Source organism: Camelus bactrianus, chromosome 3 (genome assembly GCF_048773025.1).
Source record: "Camelus bactrianus isolate YW-2024 breed Bactrian camel chromosome 3, ASM4877302v1, whole genome shotgun sequence".
NCBI classification, from domain to species: domain Eukaryota; kingdom Metazoa; phylum Chordata; class Mammalia; order Artiodactyla; family Camelidae; genus Camelus; species Camelus bactrianus.
Window position 1 is genome coordinate 94,013,350 of NC_133541.1, and position 15,792 is coordinate 94,029,141.

The following is a 15,792-nucleotide window of genomic DNA, read 5'->3' on the forward strand; positions in this document are numbered from 1 at the left end:
AAACACGTAGGTAAATAGGAATAGGGTACAAAGAGAAGACAACTTAGGTCTAAGCTTGGTACATATAACTATGTATCCAACTAAACAGTAACATGTAATTCTTTCTTTCTTCTGTATTATTTCATTTGCACGCCAAATGTTTGGCACACTGGCAAAATACATTCTCCTTTTGTATTCTTATAGTATGCAGCATGATGCCTAGAAAACTTACCTTTAATGTAGAGATAGTTTTTTAAAAAAGGAGCAACTGGAGAAACAAAGTAAATCTGGATGAGCAATGTATAGTGGGAGACAAGGAAGAAATAGTTTAAAAAATAAGCCCAATGAAGATAAAAAGTGAAAAAAGTTAATTGGATCTGCCAGAATGGGCAACTGGTGATCTGAACGGTTTTGGTGAGGCATTAAGAGTGGAAGCAAGATCAGACTGGACTGAGGATTGAGTGAAGGAAAGTATACAGATAGCAAATATGAACTAGTCTTTAATAAGTTTAAAAGGGAGGAGTGGCTGGTGAACAACATGGAACAGATGGAATTTTTTGTTGTGCTGTTTTTAAATGTGACAAAGAATGTTTAAGCAAATGACAGGGATTCACTAAACTAGATCTCCAAATATGTTCTTAAAGTCAACTTCGCACACAGCACTAGCCATCTGTAAGCTGCTCTTTCAGATCTGTTAACGAGTGCAAAATCCTTTCTGTCCTGCGCCTCATCTTCCCGTGTGGGTCTGGCACTCTTATACTTCCCTTTCTAACCTCAGTTACTACTCCAAATTCTATCTTTCTATCTCCAAATTCCCTAAGTATCAAAACTTTGTCCCTTCTTTGTCCTCTCATTGAACCTAGTCCATACGGTTAGCGCACAAGGGGAATAAGTACCTTTTAAAATTTCATATAAAGCTTTAAGATATATTACACAAAAAGTTGTATTCACTGAAAATTCATAGGATGAAACAAATTATTAAAAAGCAAAATCCAACCTGTAAAAGCAACCCAACCAAAGCAATAATCATTAAATAGTCAACTGAGCTGTTTCAGAAACAAAAAATCTATACACAGTTATCTGGGTGTATATATCCAAATATAGTCAATAAACATTTGTTGAACACCTATTATGTGCCAAGAACTATGCTACGCATTGGCACATAATATTGAACACCTAAGTGCTTCAGTGCTGTATCTATAGCAGCTAGGCACAGCAAGGGGTTGTTTCAAACACACAGTACATTTGAGTAAATGGAGTCAAAAGCTTTAATTTGCTCCAAACTATCACTGGAAAATTTACTAACCTACCTCTAACCATACTCATTCACTCTGCTTTCCCTCCTATGAAAAAGAATGACCTAACTGTGTTCTGTTTCATGGCCGATATCCTCTACCTGGGCAGGATCTCAATCCCTCTTCTAAGGATTTCCTAAGGTTACCCTCTCTCTTTCCCATGTATCCTTTTTCTTTTTTTAACAAAATCACTATGATCAGCATATAAGTGATAAAATATCCTCATCTTATAAAAATATTCCCCTGATACTATCACCATATCCTTTTTTGGCACCATTACATTTCTCTGTCACGTTTCACAGACAATGCCTCAAAAGAAAAATCTTCGTTTATATAATCTCCAATACCTTTTGAGCCCACTGCAATCATTATTCTCCTCAGCTTTCTAACAAAAAGTGTTCATGTCACCAATAAAGGATACATTGTCAAATTTAATACCTGGAACTTAGTAAGTATCTGTTTGATAAAATACATAAACATATCAAGTTTATAGAGATGAAACCATAATATCTGAGATTAAAAAACTGTTAAATGGGATTAACAGCAGATTAGACAAAGCAGAACAAAAGATTACCAAACCTGAAAATATAGCAATAGAAACATCACCAAATGAAACAACAAAAGATTGAAAAAAATGGACAGCACATTACTGAATTGTTGAACAACTTCAAGAGGCCTAATATACACATAACTGGATTCTCTAAAGAAGAGGAAAAAAAGGAGGAAGAAGGAGTACAGAAAAATATTTTGAGGAAGTAATAGCAAAAATTTTCCAAATTTGAGGAAAACTATAAAACCAAAGTTTCAAGAAGCTAAAAAACAAACAAACCCGAGCACAAGAAAGATGAAGAGAATCAAGATACAATATAACTGAACAACTTAAAATCAGTGAAAAAAACTCTTAAAAGCAGCCAGAAAAAAAAAGGACATATTACATACAGATGAAGAAAAAAAGTGACATAAAATCATAAAATCAGAAATAATGCAAGTCAAAAGACACTAGATCAACATCTTCAACCTAGAAATACATATTTAGCAAAAGTATCTTAAAAACAAAAAAGAAAAAAAGAAATAAAGACTTATTTCAGACATACAAACGCTAAAAGCATCCATTACTAGCACATAAACACTATAAAAAATGTTAAAGGAAGTCCTTCAGGTAGAAGAAAAATGATACCAGACAGGAACCTGGATGAACACAAAGGAACAAAGAGCAAAAGAAATGCTAACTATATGGGAAAATTCAAAAGCCCTTTTTTCCTATTATTTACATCTCTTTAAAAAATAATACTTTTTAAAAACACCTTTATTGTGGTATAATTCTGGTACATAAACTACACATACTTCAGATGTACAATTTGATGAAATTTGATAGATGTATGCACCTATGAAATCACTACCAAAATCAAGATAGCTAACATTTCCATTACTCCCCAAGAAGTGCAAATTTCAAATTCCCAATTTATCGCTTCCTGCCCCCTTCACCCCCGACTATAAGTTTGTTCTCTACGTTTGTGAGTCTGTTTCTGAATAACTGACTTTTAAAATAGAAAACAGTGACAATTTTGTGGGGTTTATAACTTACATGAAAGTAAAATGTATGCAACAGAACATATGGTATGAATGGAGAAGTGCAAGCATAATGTTGAAAGGGTTTTACATAATAGAAAAGAATGCCTTAGTATTACTTGAAATAGACTTGAATAAGTTAAAGATATATCCTACAAACCCTGAAAGCAAAAATTAAATAACATAACAGTAATTGCTAATAAGCCAAAAAGGTAATGCAATAATAAAAAATACTCAGTCCAAAAGGGGAAAAAAGACCGGACAGAACAAGTAGATAACAAAAAGCAAAATGACAAGAGTTAAACCCTGCCATATAAATAATAATATTAAATATAAATGGTCTAAATATCCCAATAAAAGAGCAGAGTGTCTGCAGGCCAGAAGGGAGTTGCACAATATATTTTAAGTGATGAAGGGAAAAAAAAACCTGCAATCAAGAATACTCTACCCAGTAAGGCTTTCATTCAGATTTGATGGAGAAATCAAAAGCTTTACAGACAAGCAAAAGCTAAAAGAATTCAGCACCACCAAACCAGTTTTACAATAATGATAAGGGAACTTCTCTAGGTAGAAAAGAAAAGGCCACAACCAGAAATAAGAAAATTATGAAATGGAAAAGCTCACTAGTAAAGGCAAACATACAGTAGAGATAGGAAACCATCCACACACAAACTAATAAGGACATTAAAAGACAAAAGTAGTAAAAAATCATCTGTATCCCAATAAGCAGTTAAAATATACACAAAACAATTAGATGTAAAATATTATATCAAAACCAGTAATCATGAGGGGAGAAGAATACAAATGCAGGATATCTAAAATGCATTTGAAATTAAGAGATTAGCAACTTAAAATAATCATGTATATATATATAGACTTCTGTATGAAAACCTCATGGTAACTGCAAACCAAAAATCTGTAATAGATATACACACAAAGAAGAAAGAGGAATCCAAACATAACACTAAAGAGACTCATCAAATCATAAGAGACCAAAAAGAAGAAAGAGAATAAAAGACCTACAAAAACAAATCAAAAACAATTAACAAAATGGCAGTAAGAACATACATATCAATAATTATCTTAAATGTAAATGGATCAAATGCTCCAACCAAAAGACAGAGACTGGCTAAATGGATACAAAAATAAGACCACTATGTATGCTGTCTACAAGAGACCTACTTTACAGCTAGAGACACATACAGGCTGAAAGTTAAGGGATGGAAAAAGGTATTTCATGTAAATGGAAACCCAAAGAAAGCTAGAGTAGCAATACTTATATCAGATAAAACAGACTTTAAAATAAAGACTATCACAAGAAACAAAGAAGGACACTACATAATGCTCAATGGATCAATCCAAGAAGAAGATATAACAACTGTAAATATATATGCACCCAACATAGGAGCACCACGTATATAAGGCAACTGTTAACAGACATAAAAGAAGATAAAGAAGATGTGGTGTATGTATGTATGTGTGTGTATACACACACACACATATTTATACATATATACAATACAATACTACTCAGCCATAAAAAAGAATGAAATCATCCATTTGCAGCAACATGGATGAACCTAGAGATGATCATATTAAGTGAAGTAAGTCAAACAGAGAAAGACAAATACCATAAGATGTCGCTTATATGAAGAATCTTAAAAAAATTTTTTTTTAATTTACAAACTAGAAATAGGCTCATGGACATAGAAAACAAACTGTGGTTACCAGGGGAAAGGGTGGGAAAGGACAAATTAGGAGTCTGGAATTGACAGATACACATTACTATATATAAAATAGTTAAACAGGGACCTACTGAATAGCACAGGGAACTATATTCAATTTCTTGTAATGAGCTGTAATGGAAAAGAATCTAAAAATATATGTACGTATTTGCAGCAACATGGATGGACCTCGAGATTGTCATTCTAAGTGAAGTAAGCCAGAAAGAGAAAGAAAATTATCATATGATATCATTCATGTGGAATCTAAAAAAAAAAAACGAAAGAAAGAAAAAGAAAAAAGAGGACACTAATGAACTCATCTACAAAAGTAAAAGACTTGCAGACATAGTAAACAGTCTTATGGTTACCAGGGAAAGGAGGGTAGGAAGGGATAAATACGGAAGTTTGAGATTTGCAAATGTTAACCACTATATATAAAAATAGATAAAAACAAATTTCTTCTCTATATCACAGGGAACTATATTCAGTATCTTGTAATAACCTTTAATGAAAAAGAATGTGAAAATGAATATACGTATATATATGCATGACTGGGACATTATACTGTACACCAGAAATTGATAAATTGTAACTGACTATACTTTAATTTTAAAAAATATATATGTATGTGTATGTATAACTGAATCACTTGGCTGTACGCCTGAAACTAACATTGTAAGTCAACTACACTTCAGTAAAACATAAGTATTAATTTAAAAAAAAGAGAGCAGAGTTTCAGCTGAATACAAAAAAGTAAGACAAAAATTATGTTACCTATAAGAAATATATTTTAACTATAAGGACACTGGTTACAAGTAAAGGACAGAAAAAGGCATACAACTTACATTAATCAGAAGAAAGCTAGAGTGGTTCTATTAACATCAGGCAAAGTAAATTTTATAGCAAAGAATATTACAGGATTATAAGGGAGTCAATTCATAATGATAAAGGGACCACTTCATCTAGAGGTAGTAACAATTCCAAATGTTTAAGCACCTAAAAGAAGAACCTGAAAAACTATGAAGAAATGAACAAGCAAGGACAAAAACACAAATTGAAAATAATAGCTGTAATTAACTATAACTTAATAATTGACAAAACAAGTAGCATTAAAATGAATAAGAACATAGAAAACTTGAATACCATAAAACAACTTGATCTAATTGACATTTACAGGACACTCCACTCGACAGAAGTAGAACATACATTCTTTTCAAGTGTCCATGAAACATTCGCCAAAAGAGACAATATTCTGGACCATAAAATAAGCCTGAACAAATGTAAAAAGATACAAGTCACGCCAAGTATGTTCTCTGATCAGAATGGAATCAAGCCATAAGTAAATAATGGAAAATATGTGGAAAATCTCCAAATATTTGGAAACTAAATGATACTTCAAAATAATCCACAGAACAAATAAAATTAAAAGTTATGCTGGGAAGGTACAGCTCAAGTGGTAGAGTGCATGCTTAACATGCACAGGGTCCTGGGTTCAATCCCCAGTACCTCCTCTAAGAATAATTAAATAAACCTAACTACCTCCTCCCACCAAAAAAAAAAAAACAAAAAACAAAAGGAAAGAAAAAAAGAAAAGAAAAAATTATGTTGAACTGAATAAAAATGAAACCACATTTCAAAATCTGTGGGACACAAACAAAACATTACTTAGAGGATAATTTATAGCACTTGAAGTCTATATTAGAAAGTGAGAAAGATCTTAAATCAACAGCCTTAGCTTCCACTTTTAAGAATTTTTTTATTACATCTTTATTATGGTATAATTCCTGTACAGTAAACTACACATATTTCAGAGGTACAATTTGATGAATTTTGATAGATGTATACACCTATGAAACCACCAACACAATCAAGATAGGTTAACATTTCCAAGAATTTTTTTAAAAGAAGACCAAATTAAGCCAAAGAAAGCTGAACAAAAAAGTAATAAAATCAGAGTGGAAGTCAATGCAATAAAAATAAAAAACAATGGAGAAGGAAAAAAGGAAGTTTTTTAAAAAGAAGATCAATAAAACTTAGAAACCTCAAGCCAGAGGAAAGTGAGAGGGAATGGATACATTACCAATAAAAGGAATGAGAATTGGCATCTAACAGATTTTAGAAGTATAATTAGGAAAAATAATCAAAAACTTTAATATCAATAAATTTGACAACTTTGACAATGAGAGATAAAATGGACAAAGTCCTTGAAAGACACAAACCACCAAAGCACATTCAAGGAAAAACAGAAAACATGATGAGATTAATCTTTACAAAAATTGTCCTACAAAGAAAATTCAATACTCAAAGGTGAATTCTAACAAACATTTAAAAAGAAATAACATCAATCCTATACAGGCTATTACAGAAAACTGAGGTAGAGGGAATTACGTGCCAACTTATTCCATGAGGTCAGCATTACTCTGATACCAAAACCAAAGATTACAAGAAAAGAAAATTACAGACCAATATCCCTGAAGAACACAGATGCAAAAATTCTGAAAAAATTTTTTTTGGAAAATCAAATTCAACACTATATAAAGCAGATAGTACATAATAACAAAATGGAGTTTTTACCATTAATGTAATATTGATCTAAAACCTTAAAATGAACCAATGTATTCACCATACAGACCAAAAGGGTCTAGAGAGATCCTACGATTATATCAATAAATTCAAAGAAAAACATTCAACAAAATCCAAAATTAATTCCTGATGAAGAACTCTTAGGTAAATAAAAGTAGAAGGGAACGTCTTCAACTTAATAAATAACATCTACAAAAACCCCACAGCTAATATAATACTTAATGGTAAAAAACTGAATACCTTCTCCTCTATGATTACAAATATGGCAAGAATGTCTACTCACCACTTCCATTCAACATTGTACTAGAGGTTCTAGCCAGTGCAATAAAGCAAGAATAAGAAATGAGGCATCCAGTTTAAAATAAAAGTTGTAACACTATTTGCAAATTACATCATTGCCAAATTAGATAATTCTATGATTAGTGAAAGAGAACACAGTAAGAAATGCACCACACACATATATCGTCAACTGCAAATTCCAAGGCAATTCAGTGCATAGAGAAGCTTTTTAAACAAATGATGCTGGAACTGGATACCCATATACAAAAATGAACTATGATCTATATCTTGTCACCATATATAGAAATTAAAATGGATCACAGACCTAAATGTAAAACATAAAACTATAGAATTTTGCAAAACTAGTATCTAATAATGGACTTACATGCAGAAAATACAAACAAGTCTCAAAACTTAAGAGGACCACAACCCAATTAAAAAATGTGCAAAAGATTCAGACACTGCACCAATAAAGATACAAAGAATAAGTATATGAAAAGGTGCTCATCCATAGAACAAGAGAAATGTAAATTAAAATCTCAATGAGGCACCTTCTACACAACTGCTAGAAAAGCTGAAATTTAAAAAGACTAGCCAAATAAATAAATAAATAAATAAATTTAAAAAAAAAAAGACTAGCCATATGAATATATATATGTATATGCATGACTGGGACACTGTGCTGTACACCAGAGATTGACACATTGTAATTGACTGCACTTCAATAAAAAAATTAAAATTAAAATTAAAAAAATAAAAATAAAAAGATTGGCCATACCAAATGTTGGTACAGATGTGGAACAACTGGAACTACTGATATGAATAGAAAATGATTCAATCACTTTGGGGAAAAGTATGAGATTTTTTAAAAAAGCTAAATATACATCTAACATATACCTGACCAGTTCACTCAAAGTTATTTACCTAAGAGAAATAAAAGCATATGTTCATATAGAAACTTGCATACAAATATTCACTGCAACAGCAACTTAATTTTTCATAGCCAAAGTTCAGAAGCAAGCCAAGTATTCATCAATATGCGAATAGATAAGCAAACAGTGGTATAATCGTAAAACTGAATACTACTTAGCAATAAAAAAGAATGATTTATATATGCAACAATAGGATGAATCCCAAAATTACTGTGCTGAGTGAAAGAAACCAGAACAACAAAAACAAAAGAGCACATATAGTATCATTCTATTAATATAAAATTCTCAGAACTGTAAACTACTCTATTGTGACAGAAATCAGATTACACGGTTGCCTAGGGGTAGAAGGGGAAGAGAGCATCTGTAAGGAGGACAGCACTATAAAGGATCACTAGGAAATATTTGGGGGTGATTGTTATATCAATTATGGTGATGGTTTCACAAGTGAATACATGTCAAACTTTACAAAATTTTTTACTTTAAATATGTGCCATGGGTGGAAGGGACAGACTGGGAGTTCAAGATTTATAGATACTGACAGGTATATACAGAATAGATGAACAAGTTTATACTGTATAGCACAGGGAAATATATTCAATATCTTGTAGTAGTTCACGGTGAAAAAGAATATGAAAACAAATATATGTATATTCATGTATGACTGAAAAATTGTGCTGTACACCAGAAACTGACACAACATTGTAAACTGATTAGAACTCAATTAAAAAAAAGTGCCATATATTGAATATCAATTAATCCTCAATAAAGCTATTTAAAAGATACTTGATTGTTTAAAATTTAAGAACTAATAATGTATTATGAGATTTATAACATACCAATAAAAGCACAGGGAATAAAAAGAAAGAATGGAAGCTATACTTTTGTTAAGATTAAGCTATATGTGAATGACACTATTTTAAAATAAATGTGCTATATAAAAATTGTAATATGTGTTAGTGCAAAACCTAAAGCAACCATACAAAACACACAACACAGGTCTAGAGGACTCAAACTTCCAGATTTCAAAACTTACTACAAAGCAACAGTTATCAAGACAGTGTGGCACTAGCATAAAAACAGTCAGGTAGATCAGTGAAACAGAATTGAGAGTCCAGAAAGACACCCTCACATTTACGATCAACTGATATTCCACAAGGGTGCTAAGACAATACAAGAGGGAAAGAAAAGTCTTTTCAACAAATGGTGCAGGGACAACTGGATATGCACATGCAAAAGAATGAAGCTATACTTCTACCTCACACCAAATACAAAAATTAACTCAAAATGGATCAACGAACACTACTTAGAAAAGATACATGTACCCCAATGTTCATACCAGCATTATTTATAGTAGTGAAGATATGAAAGCAACTGAAGTGTCTATCAATAGATAAATGGATAAAGCAGATATGAGATACACACACAGAGAGAGAGGAATATTACTCAGCCATAAAAAGAATGAAAATGTTGCCATTTACGACAACACAGGTGGACCTATAGGGTATTAAGCTTAGTGAAATAAGTCAGACAGAGAAAGACAAATATTGTATGTTACCATTTATATGTAGAATCTAAAAAATAAAACAAACAAATGAATGTAACAAAATAAAAACAGACTCACAGATACAGAGAACAAATTAATGGTCACCAATGGGGAGAGAGGGAAGTGGAGAGGGGGAAGATAGTGGTAGGGGATTAACAGATTCAAATTACTATGTATAAAATAAATAAGCTACAAGGATATATCTATCACACAGTACAGGGAATATAGCCAATTTTTATAATAACTTTAATGGACTATATCTATAAAAATACTGAAATCACTATGTTGTACACCTGAAACTAATATATTATAAATCAACTACACTTCAAATTTTAAAAAATGAATTAATGATTTAAATGTAGTTGTTAATATTATAAAACTCTTAGAAGAAAATAAAGGTGTAAATCTTTGTTATCTTGCATTGTGCAATGGTTTCTTAGACATGACAAGAAATAGACAAACAGTAACAAAAAATAAAATGGACTTCATTAAATTGTAAAATTACTCTGCTTTAAAGAACACCATAAAAAAAAAAAAAGAACACCATGAACAAAGCAAAGACAACCCACAGAATGGGAGAAAATCTTTGCAAATCATATACCTGATAAGGGTATTCTAAAATATATAAAGAACGCCTATAACTTAATGATTAAAAAAAATTTTTAAATCAGCAAAATATCTGAAAAGATATTCCTTCAAATAAGATATATAAAGGCCAATAAACCCATGAAAAGATTCTCAGAGGAAGGGGTACAGCCCACTGGTACAGTGCTTGCTTTGCATGCGTGAGGTCCTGGGCTCAATACCCAATACATCCAATCAATCAATCAATCAATCAATCAATCAATCAATATTCTCAACATCATTAGCCATCAGAAATGAATATCAAATGAATACCAGTGACATACCACTTCACATCTACTACAATAGTTATGATCAGAAAGAAAGAAAAAAATAGTAAGTTGTCCAGAATGTAGAGAAATTTGAACTCATACATTGCTGGTGGGAATGCACATTTGCCACCACTATGGAAAAATCATTAGGCAGTTCCTCAAAAGATTAAACACAATTACCATATGACCCAGTAATTCCATTCCTAGGTATATAACCAAGAGAAATGAAAGTATATGTGTCCACAAACACTTCTACACTAATGTTTACAGCAGCAATTTTTATAATAGCCCCAAACTGAAAACATCTCAAATGTCAGTCAACTGATGAATAAACAAAATGTGACACATCCATACAATGGAATATATTCAGCCATAAAAAGGAATGAAGTACTGATACAATGCTATAATAATACATGAACCTTGAAAACATGTTTACATGTTTTCAAAGAGCCAGTCACAAAAGACCACATATTGTATGATTCCATTTACATGAAATGTCCAGAAGAGTAAAATCTATAGAGATACAACGTAAGATTAGTGGTTGTCAAGGATCAGGGGGTGGTTGGAAGATACAGAAGGGTGACTGCTAAAGGGTACAGGGTTTCTTTCTGGGGTGATGAAAATGTTCTAAAATAACTGTGGTGTTGGTTACAGAGCTCTGAATATACTAAAAAGCAGTGAATTGTATGTTCTAAATGGATGAACCGTATGGTATGTATATTATATATCAATAAAACTGTTACCGGAAGGAAGGAAGGAGGGAAAGAAGGAAGAAAGAGTAGCTATTAGCTAGAATTGTGAACTTACGTTCAAAGTCTTCTGATAAAACTCAAGTTTTAACTTTACAATTAAAAAAGAGGTACAGCTACTAAATAACATGAGATAGAATATTAAAAAATTATTATTTAACTCAAAAGAACCTCAAGAAAGGGAACAAAGGAAAAAAAGAGCTGATGGGACAAACAGAAAACAAGTAGCAAAATGGAACATTTAAATTCTATAATATCGGTGATAACACTAAAGGGAAATGTTTTGAATGCTCTAAGATTAATTGCCGAATTTGGCAGAGTAAACAAAAAATCAAGACCCAATTATAAGCTGCCTATAAGAAATTCACTTTAAGGGGGAGGATATATATAGCTCAAATGGTAGAGCACATGCTTAGCATGCACAAGGTCCTGGGTTCAATCCTCAATACCTCCTCTAAAAATAAATAAATAAACAAACCTAATTACCTCCCCCCTACCAAAGGAACAAAACAAAAAAGAAATTCACTTTAAATATAGAGGCACAAACAGATTAAAAATAATAGAAAATGTTAAACCATGTTAATAAATTTTTAAAAAGCTGGAGTGGCTATATGAGTATCAAAGTAGAGTTGAACAATAAACAAAGCAGACTTCAGAACAAGCATTAATACCAGATATAAAGAGGGAAATCTCATAATGAAAAAAGGGATTAATTGATCAGAAAGGCATAGAAAGCCTAAATATAAATATATATGTACATAAAGCCAAAGCCTTGAAACGTAAGACCCTAAAATGGACAAAACTTAAAGAAGAAACATACAAATCCACTGATACAAATACCAACACTCTCCTTTCAGTAACTGACAGAACAAGTAGAAAGTAAGTAAAAGTATAGATGACTTAACTACTTTCAGCCAACCTGATCTGACATATTCAGAACATATTGGGTCTAGTACACACAGAAGTCATCAAGAGAGATCATACACTGGTCCATAAAATATTTACATTACATTTTAAAGGAATGAAAGTATACAGCACATATTCTCTGACAAGAATGTAAATAAATTAGGAATCAATAACAAAACAGTATCTGGAAAATCGTCAAATATTTGAAAATAAAACCACATACTTCCAAATAACCCATGGATCAAAGAAGAAGTCACACAGGAAATTATGAAATATTTTGAATTGAATGATAATAAAAACAAAATATATCACAATTTTGAGATATACCTAAAGCAAGACTTAGTGGGAAACATTTTTAAATACTTTAAATAAGAAATGTTTACAATGTATTATCTAAGCTTCCCCCTTAAAAAATCAGAAGAAAAAGCAAATGAAACCTAAAATAAGTAGAAAGAAGAAAATAATCACAATAAAAGCAAAAATCAAAGAAATAGAGAACTGAAAAAAAATAAAAGATGGTTTTTTGAAATGACCAATAAAACTGATAAACGTTTTGCCAGACTAATCAAGGAAAATGAAAAAAAAAAAAGAGAGAAAATACAAGTCACCAATACTAGGGGAAAAAGGACTTTACTACAGATCTTACAGACATTAAAAGAATAAGTATATATTATAAGTAACTCTGTGCCAATAAATCTGACTACTGAGATGAAATGAACAAATTACCAAAACTGACACAAGGAATAGAAAATCTGAATAGCTCTATATCTAATAAAGTAAGTTATTCTGTAATTTAAAACAGTCTAATAAAGAACATTATGGCTACAAATAGCTTCACTGTTGAATTACATTAAACACTCAAGGAAGAATTAATACTAATATTTCACAAGTTATTTCAGAAAATAGAGATGAAGGAAATATTTCCTGGCTCCTTTTAAGACTCGAGCATTATCCTGATACCAAACCTAAGACACTATAAGAAGGAAAAAAAGTCTACAAAAAATACCCGCCAACCCTGGCACCACTACACACACACACACACACACACACACACACACACACACACACGCATGTGGCAAAGGCAAAAGATTTAAACTGATGCTTCTAAAAGAAGAATGGTCAAAAAGCTCATAAAGAGGTTCAACATCATTAGTCATCAGGAAAATACAAATTAAAACCAGTATGAGATACCTCTACATGCCCAGTAAAATGCTTAAAACTAAACAGACTGATAATACCAAATACAGGCAAGGATGTAGGACAAATGAAACTATCAGACATGATGGGAAATGAGAGCACGTTAAGATAGGCATGTGGTAGTCACTTTAATAAATAATTTTCAGTTTAGTATCAATTTAACATGCACTCAACAAATGGCCCAGCAATTCTACTTTTTAAACATATGATCCAGTATTTATCCATGAGACAAGAAAATATAAGTCCACACAAAGATTGCAAATAAATGCTTATAGATAATTAATTCTTAATGGCCCAAATCTGGAAAACAACCCAAATGTTCATCAATAGATAAATGAATAAACAAATTGTGGTATTTTCATACAAAAGAAATAAAAATTAACTCAGGAATAAAAAGGAACAATTACTGATACATTTAAGAACATGTAAGAATTCCAAAAGAATATGCTGAGCAAAAGGATGCAAGTATATATGCCAAAAAAGTATACACTGTATGGATTACCTTTTTATGAAATTCTAGAAAAAGCAAAACTTACCTATAGTGACATAAAACAGATCAGCAACTGTGTGGGGCCAGTGGTGGGGGTGAGATGGACTGCAAAGGAACATGAGGGAACTTTGGGGAGTGACGGAAATGTTCTAATTCTTGATTAGGATGATGGTTACACAGGTACATACGTCTATCAAAACTCATACTGTACTTTAAATATACGTGCATTTTTATATGTAAATAAAGTTGACTTAAAAAGTAAAAGCGTGGTATAGCACACATAGGAAGAAAGCTTTATCTCTACCTCATATCACTCACAAAAATAAACTAGGCTAGAGGTTAACATAGGAAACACAACTGCAATCACATTAAAAGAAGAATCAGAAATTACGCCTTCTTTAACAAGACATTAAAAAGCAAAAACTCGAGAAGAGAAAGATAAATTTATTCATCAGAAAGATAAATTTATTCATCAAAATTGAAATCTTCTAGACCATAAAACTTAAAAGGACTCTAACTGGAAGACACGTATGCAGAGTGTGGAATAAATTATTAGAATCCAGAATTCAATCAAAACACAAAAAAGAAAAAGAAATTCTCCTAAAACTAATTAGGTGAAAGATGCAGCCCAAAGGGCAGAGAAAACAACCCAATTCATTCCCATAGAAACCAAATAGATAACAAATGTGTAAAGATGGTGAACCTCACTAGTAATCTAGGAAATGGAATGCCATTTTTCACTCAAAAGTTTGGTGCTTGAAATAACAAATGGTGTGCATGTCAGGAATAACGGAATAAAAGTGGGAGTACTGACTAGTACGACCACTATGAAGGGAATTTGAGAGTATATATTAAGCATATACTCTCAAAGTCAACAATTCCACTTCTTACTTTTTATATAAAATAAACTTGTATGCACACAAAAAGGCATGAACAAAAGATATCCACTATAGCAATGTTTACAGAAATGAAAACTTGGCAACAAGTTAAATACCAAAGGGAAATGGCTAAATAAACTAAGATATACTTATAAAAAGAATGCAATTAAAGGAACTGAAATACCTCTGTATGTAATGTATTACCTATAATCTCTCCCTCTCTCCTTCTCTATATATAAAGTAACATGGTAAGGTCGCTAAGACCTATTGCTGACTGATTAAAAATACAGGATACTGCATCTGTGCAGAAATAAAATAAGTGAGAAAAAGCTTGTAAGTGATGATTATATATATTGTAGGTAAATGCATATGAAAAGATTCGCAAAGGTATGTACAAAGTAGCTCTGGTGAGATGGAGTAGGCAGAATATGGGGAAAGCTATTAGGCTATTAGGGTCTTGCTCAAACTTTCACAAGAATATATTCTTGCATTATTTGTGTCTAAGTATAAATTAATGTTAAAAACCCCCCAAATCTGCTGATTTTAGATGACCCTGAAACTGCTGTCTGAGGAAACTTTTTCCACAGGACATAAGTATGGTTGTGTCCTCTGGAAAGGAGTTCCTCATACAATAGTTTAGGAAGCCTTTACCACCCCGTGGCCTAGAATATCATAGAAGTTTGCAACAAACATTGATGTCTTTTAAGTCTCATTTCCATATTGCCTTCAAAGCTTTTCCATGTACCTCTCAATTCAAGTTATTTTTGATCCCATG

The 15,792-nt window shown here is 31.8% G+C and overlaps 1 protein-coding gene across 3 annotated transcripts in view; it reads right to left on the reverse strand.

Moving 5' to 3' along the window:
- Positions 1-15,792, reverse strand: part of AFF4 (ALF transcription elongation factor 4) — a 75,394-nt gene that overhangs the window by 35,459 nt on the left and 24,143 nt on the right. The gene's annotated exons all lie outside the window — the stretch shown is intronic.